We start from the raw sequence: 20,280 nt of genomic DNA on the forward strand, positions 1-20,280 counted from the left end.
GTTCAACTCTACTGTAAAATTATTTGTACTAGGTTATCGAGCTAGTTCAACTCTAGTGTTAAATTATTTATACTACGTTATAGAGCTAGTTCAACTCTAGTGTTAAATTATTTGTACTAGGTTATAGAGCTAGTTCAACTCTAGTATAAAATTATTTGAACAAGCTTGTAGAGCTAGTTCAACTCTAGTGTAAAATTATTTGAACTAGTTTGTAGAGCTAGTTGAACTCTAGTGTAAAATTCTTCGTACTAGGTTATAGAGCTAGTTCAACTCTTGTGTAAAATTATTTGAACTAGCCTGTAGAGCTAGTTCAACTCTAGTGTAAAATTATTTGAACTAGCCTGTAGAGCTAGTTCAACTCTAGCGTATAATTATTGAAACTAGCTTGTAGAGCTAGTTCAACTCTAGTGTAAAATTATTTGTACTAAGCTATAGAGCTAGTTCAACACTATTGTAAAATTATTTGAACTAGGTTATAGACCTAGTTCAACTCTAGTGTAAAATTATTTGTACTAAGTTATAGAGCAAGTTCAACTCTAGTGTAAAATAATTGACCTAGCTTGCAGAGCTAGTTCAACTCTAGTGTAAAATTATTTGTACTAGGTTATAAGGCTAGTTCAACTCGTGTGTAAAAGTATTTGTATTAGGTTATAGAGTATGTTCAACTCTAGTGTGAAATTATTTGAACTAGCTTGTATTGCTAGTTTAACACTAGTGTAAAATTATTTGTACTAGGTTATAGAGCTAGTTCAACTCTAGTGTAAAATTATTTGTACTAGGTTATCCAGCTAGTTCAACTCTAGTGTAAAATTATTTGTACTAGGTTATCCAGCTAGTTCAACTCTAGTGTACAATTATTTGTACTAGGTTAAAGAGCTAGTTCAACTCTAGTGTTAAATTATTTGTACTAGGTTGTAGAGCTAGTTCAACACTATTGTAAAATTATTTGAACTAGGTTATAGACCTAGGTCAACTCTTGTGTAAAATTATTTATACTAGGTTATAGAGGAAGTTCAACTCTAGTGTAAAATAATTGACCTAGCTTGTAGAGCTAGTTCAACTCTAGTGTAAATTTATTTGTACTAGGTTATAGAGCCAGTTCAAATCTAGTGTAAAATTATTTAAACTAGCTTGTAGAGCTAGTTGAAAAGTAGTGTAAAAACTATTTGAACTAGCCTGTAGAGCTATTTCAATTCTAGTTTAAAATTATTTGAACTATCTTGTAGAGCTAGTTCAACTCTAGTGTAAAATTATATGAACTACAGGGTTATAGAGCTAGTTCAACTTTAGTATAAAATTATTCGAACTAGCCTGTAGTGCTAGTTCAACTGTAGTGTAAAATTATTTGTACTAGGTTATCGAGCTAGTTCAACTCTAGTGTAAAATTATGTGTACTACGTTATAGAGCTAGTTCAACTCTAGTGTTAAATTATTTGTACTAGGTTATAGAGCTAGTTCAACTCTAGTGTAAAACTATTTGAACTAGCCTGCAGAGCTAGTTCAACTCTAGTGTAAAATTATTTGTACTAGGTTATCAAGCTAGTTCAACTCTAGTGTTAAATTATTTGTGCTTGGTTATAGAGCTAGTTCAAATCTAGTGTAAAACTATTTGAACTAGCCTGTAGAGCTAGTTCAACTCTAGTGTAAAATTATTTGAAGTAGCTTGTAGAGCTAGTTCAACTCTAGTGTAAAATTATATGAACTAGAGGGTTATAGAGCTAGTTCAACTTTAGTATAAAATTATTTGAACTAGCATTTAGTGCTAGTTCAACTCTAGTGTAAAATTATTTGTACTAGGTTATCGAGCTAGTTCAACTCTAGTGTTAAATTATTTATACTATGTTATAGAGCTAGTTCAATTCTAGTGTTAAATTATTTGTACTAGTTTATAGAGCTAGTTCATCTCTAGTGTAAAACTATTTTAACTAGCCTGTAGAGCTAGTTCAACTCTAGTATAAATTATTTGAACTAGCTTGTAGAGCTAGTTCAACTCTATTGTAAAATTATTTGAACTAGTTTGTAGAGCTAGTTGAACTCTAGTGTAAAATTATTCGTACTAGTTTATAGAGCTAGTTCAACTCTTGTGTAAAATTATTTGAACTGGCCTGTAGAGCTAGTTCAACTCTAGTGTAAAATTATTTGAACTAGCCTGTAGAGCTAGTTCAACTCTAGCGTATAATTATTTAAACTAGCTTGTAGAGCTAGTTCAACTCTAGTGTAAAATTATTTGTACTAGGCTATAGAGCTAGTTCAACACTATTGTAAAATTATTTGAACTAGGTTATAGACCTAGTTCAACTCTAGTGTAAAATTATTTGTACTAGGTTATAGAGCAAGTTCAACTCTAGTGTAAAATAATTGACCTAGCTTGCAGAGCTAGTTCAACTCTAGTGTAAAATTATTTGTACTAGGTTATAAGGCTAGTTCAACTCTAGTGTAAAAGTATTTTTACTAGGTTATAGAGTATGTTCAACTCTAGTGTAACATTATTTTAACTAGCTTGTATTGCTAGTTCAACACTAGTGTAAAATTATTTGTACTAGGTTATAGAGCTAGTTCAACTCTAGTGTAAAATTATTTGTACCAGGTTATCGAGCTAGTTCAACTCTAGTGTAAAATTATTTGAACTAGCTTGTAGAGCTAGTTCAACTCTAGTGTAAAATTATATGAACTACAGGGTTATAGAGCTAGTTCAACTTTAGTATAAAATTATTTGAACTATCCTGTAGTGCTAGTTCAACTCTAGTGTAAAATTATTAGTACTAGGTTATCGAGCTAGTTCAACTCTAGTGTTAAATTATTTATACTACGTTATAGAGCTAGTTCAACTCTAGTGTTAAATTATTTGTACTAGTTTATAGAGCTAGTTCAACTCTTGTGTAAAACTGTTTTAACTAGCCTGTAGAGCTAGTTCAACTCTAGTGTAAAATTATTTGAACTAGCCTGTAGAGCTAGTTCAACTCTAGTGTATAATTATTTAAACTAGCTTGTAGAGCTAGTTCAACTCTAGTGTAAAATTATTTGTACTAGGCTATAGAGCTAGTTCAACACTATTGTAAAATTATTTGAACTAGGTTATAGACCTAGTTCTACTCTAGTGTAAAATTATTTGTACTAGGTTATAGAGCAAGTTCAACTCTAGTGTAAAATAATTGACCTAGCTTGCAGAGCTAGTTCAACTCTAGTGTAAAATTATTTGTACTAGGTTATACGGCTAGTTCAACTCTAGTGTAAAACTATTTGTACTAGGTTATAGAGTATGTTCAACTGTAGTGTAACATTATTTGAACTAGGCTGTATTGCTAGTTCAACACTAGTGTAAAATTATTTGTACTAGGTTATAGAGCTAGTTCAACTCTAGTGTAAAATTATTTGTACTAGGTTATCGAGCTAGTTCAACTCTAGTGTAAAATTATTTGAACTAGCTTGTAGAGCTAGTTCAACTATAGTGTAAAATTATATGAACTACAGGGTTATAGAGCTAGTTCAACTTTAGTATAAAATTATTTGAACTACCCTGTAGTGCTAGTTCAACTCTAGTGTAAAATTATTTGTACTAGGTTATCGAGCTAGTTCAACTCTAGTGTTAAATTATTTATACTACGTTATAGAGCTAGTTCAACTCTAGTGTTAAATTATTTGTACTAGGTTATAGAGCTAGTTCAACTCTAGTGTAAAACTATTTTAACTAGCCTGTAGAGCTAGTTCAACTCTAGTGTAAAATTATTTGAACTAGCTTGTAGAGCTAGTTCAACTCTAGTGCAAAATTATTTGAACTAGTTTGTAGAGCTAGTTGAACTCTAGTGTAAAATTATTCGTACTAGGTTATAGAGCTAGTTCAACTCTTGTGTAAAATTATTTGAACTAGCCTGTAGAGCTAGTTCAACTCTAGTGTAAAATTATTTGAACTAGCATGTAGAGCTAGTTCAACTCTAGTGTAAAATTATTTGTACTAGGCTATAGAGCTAGTTCAACACTATTGTAAAATTATTTGAACTAGGTTATAGACCTAGTTCTACTCTAGTGTAAAATTATTTGTACTAGGTTATAGATTTAGTTCAACTCTAGTGTAAAATAATTGACCTAGCTTGTAAAAACTATTTGAACTAGCCTGTTTAGCCAGTTCAACTCTAGTGTAAAATTATTTGAACTATCTTGTAGAGCTAGTTCAATTCTAGTGTGAAATTATATGAACTACAGGGTTATAGAGCTAGTTCAACTTTAGTAGAAAATTATTTGAACTAGCCTATAGTGCTAGTTCAACTCTAGTGTAAAATTATTTGTACTAGGTTATCGAGCTAGTCAACTCTAGTGTACAATTATTTGTACTAGGTTATAGAGCTAGTTCAACTCTAGTGTTATGTTATTTGTACTAGGTTGTAGAGCTAGTTCAACACTATTGTAAAATTATTTGAACTAGGTTATAGACCCAGTTCAACTCTAGTGTAAAATTATTTGTACTAGGTTGTAGAGCTAGTTCAACACTATTGTAAAATTATTTGAACTAGGTTATAGACCCAGTTCAACTCTAGTGTAAAATTATTTGCACTAGGTTATAGAAAAAGTTCAACTCTAGTGTAAAATAATTGACCTAGCTTGTAGAGCTAGTTCAAATATAGTGTAAAATTATTTGTACTAGGTTATAGAGCAAGTTCAACTCTAGTGTAAAATAATTGACCTAGCTTGTAGAGCTAGTTCAAATATAGTGTAAATTATTTGTACTAGCTTATAGAGCAAGTTCAAATCTAGTGTAAAATAATTGACCTAGCTTGTAGAGCTAGTTCAACTCTAATGTAAATTTATTTGTACTAGTTTATAGAGCCAGTTCAAATCTAGTGTAAAATTATTTAAACTAGCTTGTAGAGCTAGTTGAACTGTAGTGTAAAAACTATTTGAACTAGCCTGTAGAGCTAGTTCAACTCTAGTTTAAAATTATTTGAACTATCTTGTAAAGCTAGTTCAACTCTAGTGTAAAATTATATGAACTATAGGGTTATAGAGCTCGTTCAACTTTAGTATAAAATTATTTGAACTAGCCTGTAGTGCTAGTTTAACTCTAGTGTAAAATTATTTGTACAAGGTTATCGAGCCAGTTCCACTCTAGTGTAAAATTATGTGTACTACGTTATAGAGCTAGTTCAACTCTAGTGTTAAATTATTTGTACTAGGTTATAGAGCTAGTTTAATTCTAGTGTAAAACTATTTGAACTAGCCTGTAGACCTAGTTCAACTCTAGTGTAAAATTATTTGAACTAGCTTGTAGAGCTAGTTCAACTCTAGTGTAAAATTATTTGAACTAGACTGCAGAGCTAGTTCAACTCTAGTGTATAATTATTTGAACTAGGTTATAGAGCTAGTTCATCTCTTGTGTAAAATTAATTGAACTAGCATGTAGAGCTAGTTCAACTCTAGTGTAAACTTATTTGAACTAGCATGTAGAGCTAGTTCAACTCTAGTGTATAATTATTTGAACTAGCTTGTAGAGCTAGTTCAACTCTAGTGTAAAATTATTTGTACTAGGCTATAGAGCTAGTTCAACACAATTGTAAAATTATTTGAACTAGGTTATAGACCTAGTTCAACTCTAGTGAAAATTATTTGTACTAGGTTATAGAGCAAGTTCAACTCTAGTGTAAAATTGTTGACCTAGCTTGTACTGCTAGTTCAACTCTAGTGTAAAATTATTTGTACTAGGTTATAAGGCTAGTTCAACTCTAGTGTAAAAGTATTTGTACTAGGTTATAGAGTATGTTCAATTCTAGTGTAAAATTATTTGAACTAGCTTGTATTGCTAGTTCAACACTAGTGTAAAATTATTTCTACTAGGTTATAGAGCTAGTTCAACTCTAGTGTAAAATTATTTGTACTACGTTGTAGAGCTAGTTCAACACTATTGTAAAATTATTAGAACTAGGTTATAGACCCAGTTCAACTCTAGTGTAAAATTATTTGTACTAGGTTATAGAGCTAGTTCAACTCTAGTTTAAAATAATTGACCTAGCTTGTAGAGCTAGTTCAAATATAGTGTAAAATTATTTGTACTAGGTTATAGAGCTAGTTCAAATCTAATGCAAAATTATCTAAACTAGCTTGTAGAGCTAGTTCAATAGTAGAGTAAAAACTATTTGAACTAGCATGTAGAGCTAGTTCAACTCTAGTGTTAAATTATTTGAACTAGCCTGTAGTGCTAGTTCAACTCTAGTGTAAAATTATTTGTACTAGGTTATCAAGCTAGTTCAACTCTAGTGTAAAATTATTTGTACTAGGTTATAGAGCTAGTTCAACTCTAGTGTTAAATTATTTGTACTAGGTTATAGAGCTAGTTCAACTCTACTGTAAAATTATTTGTACTAGGTTGTAGAGCTAGTTCAACACTATTGTAAAATTATTTGAACTAGGTTATAGACCCAGTTCAACTCTAGTATAAAATTATTTGCACTAGGTTATAGAGCTAGTTCAACTCTAGTGTAAAATTATTTGTATTAGGTTATAGACCTAGTTCGACTGTAGTGTTAAATTATTTGTACTAGGTTATAGAGCTAGTTCAACTCTAGTGTAAAACTATTTGAACTAGCTTGTAGAGCTAGTTCAACTCTAGTGTAAAATTATTTGAACTAGCTTGTAGAGCTAGTTCAACTCTTGTGTAAAATTATTTGTACTAGGTTATAGAGTAAGTTCAACTCTAGTGAAAAATTATGTGAACTAGCTTGTAGAGCTAGTTCAACACTAGTGTAAAATTATTTTTAGTAGGTAATAGAGCTAGTTCAACTCTAGGGTAAAATTATTTGTACTAGGTTATAGAGCTAGTTCAACTCTAGTGTAAAATTATTTGTACTAAGTTATAGAGCCAGTTCAACTCTAGTGTAAAAATATTTGTACTAGGTTATAGAGCTACTTCAACTCTAGTGTAAAATTATTTGACCTAGCCTGTAGAGCTAGTTCAACTCTAGTGTAAAATTATTTGTACTAGGTTGTAGAGCTAGTTCAACTCTAGTGTAAAACTATTTGAAATAGCCTATAGAGCTGGTTCAACTGTAGTGTAAAATTATTTGAACTAGCTTCTAGGGCTATTTCAACTCTAGTGTAAAATTACTTGTACTAGGTTATAGAGTTAGTTCAACTCTAGTGTAAAATTATTTGAACTAGCTTGTAGAGTTAGTTCAACACTAGTGTAAAATTATTTGTACTAGGTTATAGAGCTAGTTCAAGTCTAGTGTAAAATTATTTGTACTACGTTGTAGAGCTAGTTCAACACTATTGTAAAATTATTTGAACTAGGTTATAGACCCAGTTCAACTCTAGTGTAAAATTATTTGTACTAGGTTATAGAGCTAGTTCAACTCTAGTGTAAACTAATTGACCTAGCTTGTAGAGCTAGTTCAAATATAGTGTAAAATTATTTGTACTAGGTTATAGAGCTAGTTCAAATCTAATGCAAAATTATCTAAACTAGCTTGTAGAGCTAGTTCAATAGTAGAGTAAAAACTATTTGAACTAGCATGTCGAGCTAGTTCAACTCTAGTGTTAAATTATTTGAACTAGCCTGTAGTGCTAGTTCAACTCTAGTGTAAAATTATTTGTACTAGGTTATAGAGCTAGTTCAAGTGTAGTGCAAAATTATTTGTACTAGGTTATAGAGCTAGTTCAACTCTACTGTAAAATTATTTGTACTAAGTTGTAGAGCTAGTTCAACACTATTGTAAAATTATTTGAACTAGGTTATAGACCCAGTTCAACTCTAGTGTAAAATTATTTGTACTAGGTTGTAGAGCTAGTTCAACACTATTGTAAAATTATTTGAACTAGGTTATAGACCCAGTTCAACTCTAGTGTAAAATTATTCGCACTAGCTTATAGAGCAAGTTCAACTCTAGTGTAAAATAATTGACCTAGCTTGTAGAGCTAGTTCAAATATAGTGTAAAATTATTTGTACTAGGTTATAGAGCAAGTTCAACTCTAGTGTAAAATAATTGACCTAGCTTGTAGAGCTAGTTCAACTCTAATGTAAATTTATTTGTACTAGGTTATAGAGCCAGTTCAAATCTAGTGTAAAATTATTTAAACTAGCTTGTAGAGCTAGTTGAACAGTAGTGTAAAAACTATTTGAACTAGCCTGTAGAGCTAGTTCAACTCTAGTTTAAAATTATTTGAACTATCTTGTAAAGCTAGTTCAACTCTAGTGTAAAATTATATGAACTATAGGGTTATAGAGCTCGTTCAACTTTAGTATAAAATTATTTGAACTAGCCTGTAGTGCTAGTTCAACTCTAGTGTAAAATTATTTGTACTAGGTTATCGAGCTAGTTCCACTCTAGTGTAAAATTATGTGTACTACGTTATAGAGCTAGTTCAACTCTAGTGTTAAATTATTTGTACTAGGTTATAGAGCTAGTTAAACTCTAGTGTAAAACTATTTGAACTAGCCTGTAGAGCTAGTTCAACTCTAGTGTAAAATTATTTGAACTAGCTTGTAGAGCTAGTTCAACTCTAGTGTAAAATTATTTGAACTAGATTGTAGAGCTAGTTGAACTCTAGTGTAAAATTATTCGTACTAGGTTATAGAGCTAGTTCATCTCTTGTGTAAAATTATTTGAACTAGCATGTAGAGCTAGTTCAACTCTAGTATAAACTTATTTGAACTAACATGTAGAGCTAGTTCAACTCTAGTGTATAATTATTTGAACTAGCTTGTAGAGCTAGTTCAACTCTAGTGTAAAATTATTTGTACTAGGCTATAGAGCTAGATCAACACAATTGTAAAATTATTTGAACTAGGTTATAAACCTAGTTCAACTCTAGTGAAAATTATTTGTACTAGGTTATAGAGCAAGTTCAACTCTAGTGTAAAATTGTTGACCTAGCTTGTAGTGCTAGTTCAACTCTAGTGTAAAATTATTTGTACTAGGTTATAAGGCTAGTTCAACTCTAGTGTAAAAGTATTTGTACTAGGTTATAGAGTATGTTCAACTCTAGTGTAAAATTATTTGAACTAGCTTGTATTGCTAGTTCAAATATAGTGTAAAATTATTTCTACTAGGTTATAGAGCTAGTTCAACTCTAGTGTAAAATTATTTGTACTACGTTGTAGAGCTAGTTCAACACTATTGTAAAATTATTTGAACTAGGTTATAGACCCAGTTCAACTCTAGTGTAAAATTATTTGTATTAGGTTATAGAGCTAGTTCAACTCTAGTGTAAAATAATTGACCTAGCTTGTAGAGCTAGTTCAAATATAGTGTAAAATTATTTGTACTAGGTTACAGAGCTAGTTCAAATCTAATGCAAAATTATCTAAACTAGCTTGTAGAGCTAGTTCAATAGTAGAGTAAAAACTATTTGAACTAGCATGTAGAGCTAGTTCAAATCTAGTGTTAAATTATTTGAACTAGCCTGTAGTGCTAGTTCAACTCTAGTGTAAAATTATTTGTACTAGGTTAACGAGCTAGTTCAACTCTAGTGTAAAATTATTTGTACTACGTTATAGAGATAGTTCAACTCTAGTGTTAAATTATTTGTACTAGGTTATAGAGCTAGTTCAACTCTACTATAAAATTATTTGTACTAGGTTGTAGAGCTAGTTCAACACTATTGTACAATTATTTGAACTAGGTTATAGACCAAGTTCAACTCTAGTGTAAAATTATTTGCACTAGGTTATAGAGCTAGTTCAACTCTAGTGTAAAATTATTTTACTAGGTTATAGACCTAGTTCAACTGTAGTGTTAAATTATTTGTACTAGGTTATAGAGCTAGTTCAACTCTAGTGTAAAACTATTTGAACTAGCTTGTAGAGCTAGTTCAACTCTAGTGTAAAATTAGTTGAACTAGCTTGTAGAGCTAGTTCAACTCTTGTGTAAAATTATTTGTACTAGGTTATAGAGTAAGTTCAACTCTAGTGAAAAATTATGTGAACTAGCTTGTAGAGCTAGTTCAACACTAGTGTAAAATTATTTGTAGTAGGTAATAGAGCTAGTTCAACTCTAGGGTAAAATTATTTGTACTAGGTTATAGAGCTAGTTCAACTCTAGTGTAAAATTATTTGTACTAAGTTATAGAGCCAATTCAACTCTAGTGTAAAAATATTTGTACTAGGTTATAGAGCTACTTCAACTCTAGTGTAAAATTATTTGACCTAGCCTGTAGAGCTAGTTCAACTCTAGTGTAAAATTATTTGTACTAGGTTGTAGAGCTAGTTCAACTCTAGTGTAAAACTATTTGAAATAGCCTATAGAGTTGGTTCAACTGTAGTGTAAAATTATTTTAACTAGCTTCTAGGGCTATTTCAACTCTAGTGTAAAATTACTTGTACTAGGTTATAGAGTTAGTTCAACTCTAGTGTAAAATTATTTGAACTAGCTTGTAGAGTTAGTTCAACACTAGTGTAAAATTATTTGTACTAGGTTATAAAGCTAGTTCAACTCTAGTGTAAAATTATTTGTACTAGGTTATACAGCTAGTTCAACTCTAGGTAAAAGTATTTGTACTAGGTTGTAGAGCTAGTTCAACACTATTGTAAAATTATTTGAACTAGGTTATAGACCCAGTTCAACTCTAGTGTAAAATTATTTGTACTAGGTTATAGAGCTAGTTCAACTCTAGTGTAAAATTATTTGTACTAGGTTATAGAGCTATTTCAACTCTTGTGTAAAATTATTTGTACTACGTTATAGAGCTAGTTCAACTCTACTGTAAAATTATTTGTACTAGGTTGTAAAGCTAGTTCAACACTATTGTAAAATTATTTGAACTAGGTTATAGACCCAGTTCAACTCTAGTGTAAAATTATTTGCACTAGGTTATAGAGCTAGTTCAACTCTAGTGTAAAATTATTTGTACTAGGTTATAGAGCTAGTTCGACTGTAGTGTTAAATTATTTGTACTAGGTTATAGAGCTAGTTCAACTCTAGTGCAAAACTATTTGAACTAGCCTGTAGAGCTAGTTCAACTCTAGTGTAAAATTATTTGAACTAGCTTGTAGAGCTAGTTCAACTGTTGTGTAAAATTATTTGTACTAGGTTATAGAGTAAGTTCAACTCTAGTGAAAAATTATGTGAACTAGCTTGTAGAGCTAGTTCAACACTAGTGTAAAATTATTTGTAGTAGGTAATAGAGCTAGTTCAACTCTAGGGTAAAATTATTTGTACTAGGTTATAGAGCTAGTTCAACTCTAGTGTAAAATTATTTGTACTAAGTTATAGAGCCAGTTCAACTCTAGTGTAAAAATATTTGTACTAGGCTTATAGAGCTAGTTCAACTCTAGTGTAAAATTATTTGACCTTGCCTGTAGAGCTAGTTCAACTCTAGTGTAAAATTATTTGTACTAGGTTGTAGAGCTAGTTCAACTCTAATGTAAAACTATTTGAAATAGCCTATAGAGCTGGTTCAACTGTAGTGTAAAATTATTTGCACTAGCTTCTAGGGCTATTTCAACTCTAGTGTTAAATTACTTGTCCTAGGTTATAGAGTTAGTTCAACTCTAGTGTAAAATTATTTGAACTAGCTTGTAGAGTTAATTCAACACTAGTGTAAAATTATTTGTACTAGGTTATAGAGCTAGTTCAACTCTAGTGTAAAATTATTTGTACTAGGTTATACAGCTAGTTCAACTCTAGTGTAAAAGTATTTGTACTAGGTTGTAGAGCTAGTTCAACACTATTGTAAAATTATTTGAACTAGGTTATAGACCCAGTTCAACTCTAGTGTAAAATTATTTGTACTAGGTTATAGAGCTAGTTCAACTCTAGTGTAAAATTATTTGTACTAGGTTATAGAGCTATTTCAACTCTTGTGTAAAATTATTTGTACTAGGTTATAGAGCTAGTTCAACTCTAGTGTAAAATTATTTGTACTACATTATAGAGCTAGTTCAACTCTAGTGTAAAACTATTTGTCCTAGGTTATAGAGATATTTCAACTCTAGTGTAAAATTATTTGTACTAGGTTATAGAGCTAGTTCAACTCTAGTGTAAAATTATTTGTACTAGGTTATAGAGCTAGTTCAACTCTAGTGTAAAATTATTTGTACTAGGTTGCAGAGCTAGTTCAACTCTAGTGTAAAACTATTTGAACTAGCCTATAAAGCCTGTTCAACTGTAGAGTAAAATTATTTGAACTAGCTTGTAGAGCTAGTTCAACTCTAGTGTAAAAAAATTTGAACTAGCTTGTAGAGCTAGTTCAACACTAGTGTAAACTTATTTGTACTAGGTTATAGAGGTAGTTCAACTATAGTGTAAAATTATTTTGACTAGGTTATAGAGGTAGTTCATCTCTAGCGTAAAATTATTTGAACTAGCTTGTAGAGCTAGTTCAACTCTTGTGTAAAATTATTTGTACTAGGTTATAGAGTAAGTTCAACTCTAGTGAAAAATTATATGAACTAGCTTGTAGAGTTAGTTCAACACTAGTGTAAAATTATTTGTACTAGGTTTTAGGGCTATTTCAACTCTAGTGTAAAATTATTTGAACTAGCTTTTAGGGCTATTTCAACTCTAGTGTAAAATTATTTGTACTAGGTAATAGAGTTAGTTGTCTCTAGTGTAAAATTATTTGAACTAGTTCATCTCTAGCGTAAAATTATTTGAACTAGCTTGTAGAGCTAGTTCAACTCTTGTGTAAAATTATTTGTACTAGGTTATAGAGTAAGTTCAACTCTAGTGAAAAATTATATGAACTAGCTTGTAGAGTTAGTTCAACTCTAGTGTAAACTTATTTGTACTAGGTTATAGAGCTAGTTCAACTCTAGTGTAAAATTATTTGTACTAGGTTATAGAGCCAGTTCAACTCTAGTGTAAAATTATTTGTACTAGGCTATAGAGCTAGTTCAACACTATTGTAAAATTATTGGAACTAGGTTATAGACCTGGTTCAACTCTAGTGAAAATTATTTGTACTAGGTTATAGAGCAAGTTCAACTCTAGTGTAAAATTATTGACCTAGCTTGTAATGCTAGTTCAACTCTAGTGTAAAATTATTTGTACTAGGTTATAGAGCTATTTCAACTCTTGTGTAAAATTATTTCTACTAGGTTATAGAGCTAGTTCAACTCTAGTGTAAAATTATTTGTACTAGATTATAGAGCTAGTTCAACTCTAGTGTTAAACTATTTGTACTAGGTTATAGAGATATTTCAACTCTAGTGTAAAATTATTTGTACTAGGTTATATAGCTAGTTCAACTCTAGTGTAAAATTATTTGTACTAGGTTATAGAGCTAGTTCAACTCTAGTGTAAAATTATTTGTACTAGGTTGCAGAGCTAGCTCAACTCTAGTGTAAAATTATTTGAACTAGCCTATAAAGCCAGTTCAACTGTAGAGTAAAATTATTTGAACTAGCTCGTAGAGCTAGTTCAACTCTAGTGTAAAAAATTTTGAACTAGCTTGTAGAGCTAGTTCAACACTAGTGTAAAATTATTTGTACTAGGTTATAGAGCTAGTTCAACTATAGTGTAAAATTATTTTGACTAGGTTATAGAGGTAGTTCATCTCTAGCGTAAAATTATTTGAACTAGCTTGTAGAGCTAGTTCAACTCTTGTGTAAAATTATTTGTACTAGGTTATAGAGTAAGTTCAACTCTAGTGAAAAATTATGTGAACTAGCTTGTAGAGCTAGTTCAACACTAGTGTAAAATTATTTGTAGTAGGTTATAGAGCTAGTTCAACTCTAGTGTAAAATTATTTGTACTAGGTTATAGAGCTAGTTCAAGTCTAGTGTAAAATTATTTTTACTAGGTTATAGAGCCAGTTCAACTCTAGTGTAAAATTATTTGTACTAGGCTATAGAGCTAGTTCAACACTATTGTAAAATTATTTGAACTATGTTATAGACCTAGTTCAACTCTAGTGAAAATTATTTGTACTAGGTTATAGAGCAAGTTCAACTCTAGTGTAAAATTATTGACCTAGCTTGTAATGCTAGTTCAACTCTAGTGTAAAATTATTTGTACTAGGTTATAAGGCTAGTTCAACTCTAGTCTAAAAGTATTTGTACTAGGTTATAGAGTATGTTCAACTCTAGTGTAAAATTATTTGAACTAGCTTGTATTGCTAGTTCAACACTAGTGTAAAATTATTTCTACTAGGTTATAGAGCTAGTTCAACTCTAGTGTAAAAATATTTGTACTACGTTGTAGAGCTAGTTCAACACTATTGTAAAATTATTTGAACTATGTTATACACCTAGTTCAACTCTAGTGTAAAATTATTTGTACTAGGTTATAGAGCTAGTTCAACTCTAGTGTAAAATAATTGACCTAGCTTGTAGAGCTAGTTCAAATATAGTGTAAAATTATTTGTACTAGGTTATAGAGCTAGTTCAAATCTAATGCAAAATTATCTAAACTAGCTTGTAGAGCTAGTTCAATAGTAGAGTAAAAACTATTTGAACTAGCATGTAGAGCTAGTTCAACTGTAGTGTTAAATTATTTGAACTAGCCTGTAGTGCTAGTTCAACTCTAGTGTAAAATTATTTGTACTAGGTTATCGAGGTAGTTCAACTCTAGTGTAAAATTATTTGTACTAGGTCATAGAGCTAGTTCAACTCTAGTGTAAAATTATTTGTACTAGTTTATAGAGCCAGTTCAACTCTAGTGTAAAAATATTTGTACTAGGTTATAGAGCTAGTTCAACTCTAGTGTAAAATTTTTTGACCTAGCCTGTAGAGCTAGTTCAACTCTAGTGTAAAATTATTTCTACTAGGTTGTAGAGCTAGTTCAACTCTAGTGTAAAACTATTTGAAATAGCCTATAGAGCGGGTTCAACTGTAGTGTAAAATTATTTGAACTAGCTTCTAGGGCTATTTCAACTCTAGTTTTAAATTACTTGTACTAGGTTATAGAGTTAGTTCAACTCTAGTGTAAAATTATTTGAACTAGCTTGTAGAGTTAGTTCAACACTAGTGTAAAATTATTTGTACTAGGTTATAGAGCTAGTTCAACTTTAGTGTAAAATTATTTGTACTAGGTTATACAGCTAGTTCAACTCTAGTGTAAAAGTATTTCTACTAGGTTGTAGAGCTAGTTCAACACTATTGTAAAATTATTTGAACTAGGTTATAGACCCAGTTCAACTCTAGTGTAAAATTATTTGTACTAGGTTATCGAGCTAGTTCAACTCTAGTGTAAAATTATTTGTACTAGGTTATAGAGCTATTTCAACTCTTGTGTAAAATTATTTGTACTAGGTTATAGAGCTAGTTCAACTCTAGTGTAAAATTATTTGTACTATATTATAGAGCTAGTTCAACTCTAGTGTAAAACTATTTGTACTAGGTTATAGAGATATTTCAACTCTAGTGTAAAATTATTTGTACTAGGTTATAGAGCTAGTTGAACTCTAGTGTAAAATTATTTGTACTAGGTTATAGAGCTAGTTCAACTCTAGTGTAAAATTATTTGTACTAGGTTGCAGAGCTAGTTCAACTCTAGTGTAAAACTATTTGAACTAGCCTATAAAGCCAGTTCAACTGTAGAGTAAAATTATTTGAACTAGCTTGTAGAGCTAGTTCAACTCTAGTGTAAAAAATTTTGAACTAGCTTGTTGAGCTAGTTCAACACTAGTGTTAAATTATTTGTACTAGGTTATAGAGCTAGTTCAACTATAGTGTAAAATTATTTTGACTAGGTTATAGAGGTAGTTCATCTCTAGCGTAAAATTATTTGAACTAGCTTGTAGAGCTAGTTCAAATCTTGTGTAAAATTATTTATACTAGGTTATAGAGTAAGTTCAACTCTAGTGAAAAATTATATGAACTAGCTTGTAGAGCTAGTTCAACACTAGTGTAAAATTATTTGTAGTAGGTTATAGAGCTAGTTCAACTCTAGTGTAAAATTATTTGTACTAGGTTATAGAGCTAGTTCAAGTCTAGTGTAAAATTATTTGTACTAGGTTATAGAGCCAGTTCAACTCTAGTGTAAAATTATTTGTACTAGGCTATAGAGCTAGTTCAACACTATTGTAAAATTATTGGAACTAGGTTATAGACCTAGTTCAACTCTAGTGAAAATTATTTGTACTAGGTTATAGAGCAAGTTCAACTCTAGTGTAAAATTATTGACCTAGCTTGTAATGCTAGTTCAACTCTAGTGTAAAATTATTTGTACTAGGTTATAGAGCTATTTCAACTCTTGTGTAAAATTATTTCTACTAGGTTATAGAGCTAGTTCAACTCTAGTGTAAAATTATTTGTACTACATTATAGAGCTAGTTCAACTCTAGTGTTAAACTATTTGTACTAGGTTATAGAGATATTTCAACTCTAGTGTAAAATTATTTGTACTAGGTTATAGAGCTAGTTCAACTCTAGTGTAAAATTATTTGTACTAGGTTATAGAGCTAGTTCAACTCTAGTGTAAAATTATTTGTACTAGGTTGCAGAGCTAGTTCAACTCTAGTGTAAAACTATTTGAACTAGCCTATAAAGCCAGTTCAACTGTAGAGTAAAATTATTTGAACTAGCTCGTAGAGCTAGTTCAACTCTAGTGTAAAAAAATTTGAACTAGCTTGTAGAGCTAGTTCAACACTAGTGTAAAATTATTTGTACTAGGTTATAGAGCTAGTTCAACTATAGTGTAAAATTATTTTGACTAGGTTATAGAGGTAGTTCATCTCTAGCGTAAAATTATTTGAACTAGCTTGTAGAGCTAGTTCAAATCTTGTGTAAAATTATTTATACTAGGTTATAGAGTAAGTTCAACTCTAGTGAAAAATTATATGAACTAGCTTGTAGAGCTAGTTCAACACTAGTGTAAAATTATTTGTAGTAGGTTATAGAGCTAGTTCAACTCTAGTGTAAAATTATTTGTACTAGGTTATAGAGCTAGTTCAAGTCTAGTGTAAAATTATTTGTACTAGGTTATAGAGCCAGTTCAACTCTAGTGTAAAATTATTTGTACTAGGCTATAGAGCTAGTTCAACACTATTGTAAAATTATTGGAACTAGGTTATAGACCTAGTTCAACTCTAGTGAAAATTATTTGTACTAGGTTATAGAGCAAGTTCAACTCTAGTGTAAAATTATTGACCTAGCTTGTAATGCTAGTTCAACTCTAGTGTAAAATTATTTGTACTAGGTTATAAGGCTAGTTCAACTCTAGTGTAAAAGTATTTGTACTAGGTTATAGAGTATGTTCAACTCTAGTGTAAAATTATTTGAACTAGCTTGTATTGCTAGTTCAACACTAGTGTAAAATTATTTCTACTAGGTTATAGAGCTAGTTCAACTCTAGTGTAAAAATATTTGTACTACGTTGTAGAGCTAGTTCAACACTATTGTAAAATTATTTGAACTATGTTATACACCCAGTTCAACTCTAGTGTAAAATTATTTGTACTAGGTTATAGAGCTAGTTCAACTCTAGTGTAAAATAATTGACCTAGCTTGTAGAGCTAGTTCAAATATAGTGTAAAATTATTTGTACTAGGTTATAGAGCTAGTTCAAATCTAATGCAAAATTATCTAAACTAGCTTGTAGAGCTAGTGCAATAGTAGAGTAAAAACTATTTGAACTAGCATGTAGAGCTAGTTCAACTGTGGTGTTAAATTATTTGAACTAGCCTGTAGTGCTAGTTCAACTCTAGTGTAAAATTATTTGTACTAGGTTATCGAGGTAGTTCAACTCTAGTGTAAAATTATTTGTACTAGGTTATAGAGCTAGTTCAACTCTAGTGTAAAATTATTTGTACTAGTTTATAGAGCCAGTTCAACTCTAGTGTAAAAATATTTGTACTAGGTTATAGAGCTAGTTCAACTCTAGTGTAAAATTTTTTGACCTAGCCTGTACAGCTAGTTCAACTCTAGTGTAAAATTATTTGTACTAGGTTGTAGAGCTAGTTCAACTCTAGTGTAAAACTATTTGAAATAGCCTATAGAGCGGGTTCAACTGTAGTGTAAAATTATTTGAACTAGCTTCTACGGCTATTTCAACTCTAGTTTTAAATTACTTGTACTAGGTTATAGAGTTAGTTCAACTCTAGTGTAAAATTATTTGAACTAGCTTGTAGAGTTAGTTCAACACTAGTGTAAAATTATTTGTACTAGGTTATAGAGCTAGTTCAACTCTAGTGTAAAATTATTTGTACTAGGTTATACAGCTAGTTCAACTCTAGTGTAAAAGTATTTGTACTAGGTTGTAGAGCTAGTTCAACACTATTGAAAAATTATTTTAACTAGGTTATAGACCCAGTTCAACTCTAGTGTAAAATTATTTGTACTAGGTTATAGAGCTAGTTCAACTCTAGTGTAAAATTATTTGTACTAGGTTATAGAGCTATTTCAACTCTTGTGTAAAATTATTTGTACTAGGTTATAGAGCTAGTTCAACTCTAGTGTAAAATTATTTGTACTATATTATAGAGCTAGTTCAACTCTAGTGTAAAACTATTTGTACTAGGTTATAGAGATATTTCAACTCTAGTGTAAAATTATTTGTACTAGATTATAGAGCTAGTTGAACTCTATTGTAAAATTATTTGTACTAGGTTATAGAGCTAGTTCAACTCTAGTGTAAAATTATTTGTACTAGGTTGCAGAGCTAGTTCAACTCTAGTGTAAAACTATTTGAACTAGCCTATAAAGCCAGTTCAACTGTAGAGTAAAATTATTTGAACTAGCTTGTAGAGCTAGTTCAACTCTAGTGTAAAAAAATTTGAACTAGCTTGTTGAGCTAGTTCAACACTAGTGTAAAATTATTTGTACTAGGTTATAGAGCTAGTTCAACTATAGTGTAAAATTATTTTGACTAGGTTATAGAGGTAGTTCATCTCTAGCGTAAAATTATTTGAACTAGCTTGTAGAGCTAGTTCAACTCTTGTGTAAAATTATTTGTACTAGGTTATAGAGTAAGTTCAACTCTAGTGAAAAATTATATGAACTAGCTTGTAGAGCTAGTTCAACACTAGTGTAAAATTATTTGTAGTAGGTTATAGAGCTAGTTCAACTCTAGTGTAAAATTATTTGTACTAGGTTATAGAGCTAGTTCAACACTAGTGTAAAATAATTGGTACTAGGTTATAGAGCCAGTTCAACTCTAGTGTAAAATTATTTGTACTAGGCTATAGAGCTAGTTCAACACTATTGTAAAATTATTGGAACTAGGTTATAGACCTAGTTCAACTCTAGTGAAAATTATTTATACTAGGTTATAGAGCAAGTTCAACTCTAGTGTAAAATTATTGACCTAGCTTGTAATGCTAGTTCAACTCTAGTGTAAAATTATTTGTAATAGGTTATAAGGCTAGTTCAACTCTAGTGTAAAAGTATTTGTACTAGGTTACAGAGTATGTTCAACTCTAGTGTAAAATTATTTGAACTAGCTTGTATTGCTAGTTCAACACTAGTGTAAAATTATTTCGACTAGGTTATAGAGCTAGTTCAACTCTAGTGTAAAATTATTTGTACTACGTTGTAGAGCTAGTTCAACACTATTGTAAAATTATTTGAACTAGGTTATAGACCCAGTTCAACTCTAGTGTAAAATTATTTGTACTAGGTTATAGAGCTAGTTCAACTCTAGTGTAAAATAATTGACCTAGCTTGTAGAGCTAGTTCAAATATAGTGTAAAATTATTTGTACTAGGTTACAGAGCTAGTTCAAATCTAATGCAAAATTATCTAAACTAGCTTGTAGAGCTAGTTCAATAGTAGAGTAAAAACTATTTGAACTAGCATGTAGAGCTAGTTCAACTGTAGTGTTAAATTATTTGAACTAGCCTGTAGTGCTAGTTCAACTCTATTGTAAAATTATTTGCACTAGGTTATAGAGCTAGTTCAACTCTAGTGTAAAATTATTTGTACTAGGTTATAGAGCTAGTTCGACTGTAGTGTTAAATTATTTGTACTAGGTTATAGAGCTAGTTCAACTCTAGTGCAAAACTATTTGAACTAGCCTGTAGAGCTAGTTCAACTCTAGTGTAAAATTATTTGAACTAGCTTGTAGAGCTAGTTCAACTCTTGTGTAAAATTATTTGTACTAGGTTATAGAGTAAGTTCAACTCTAGTGAAAAATTATGTGAACTAGCTTGTAGAGCTAGTTTAACACTAGTGTAAAATTATTTGTAGTAGGTAATAGAGCTAGTTCAACTCTAGGGTAAAATTATTTGTACTAGGTTATCGAGCTAGTTCAACTCTAGTGTTAAATTATTTATACTACGTTATAGAGCTAGTTCAACTCTAGTGTTAAATTATTTGTACTAGGTTATAGAGCTAGTTCAACTCTAGTGTAAAACTATTTTAACTAGCCTGTAGAGCTAGTTCAACTCTAGTGTAAAATTATTTGAACTAGCTT

This window comes from Triticum urartu, chromosome 3A (genome assembly GCF_056163025.1).
Source record: "Triticum urartu cultivar PI428250 chromosome 3A, HENAU_Tu73, whole genome shotgun sequence".
Classification (NCBI taxonomy): Eukaryota; Viridiplantae; Streptophyta; class Magnoliopsida; order Poales; family Poaceae; genus Triticum; species Triticum urartu.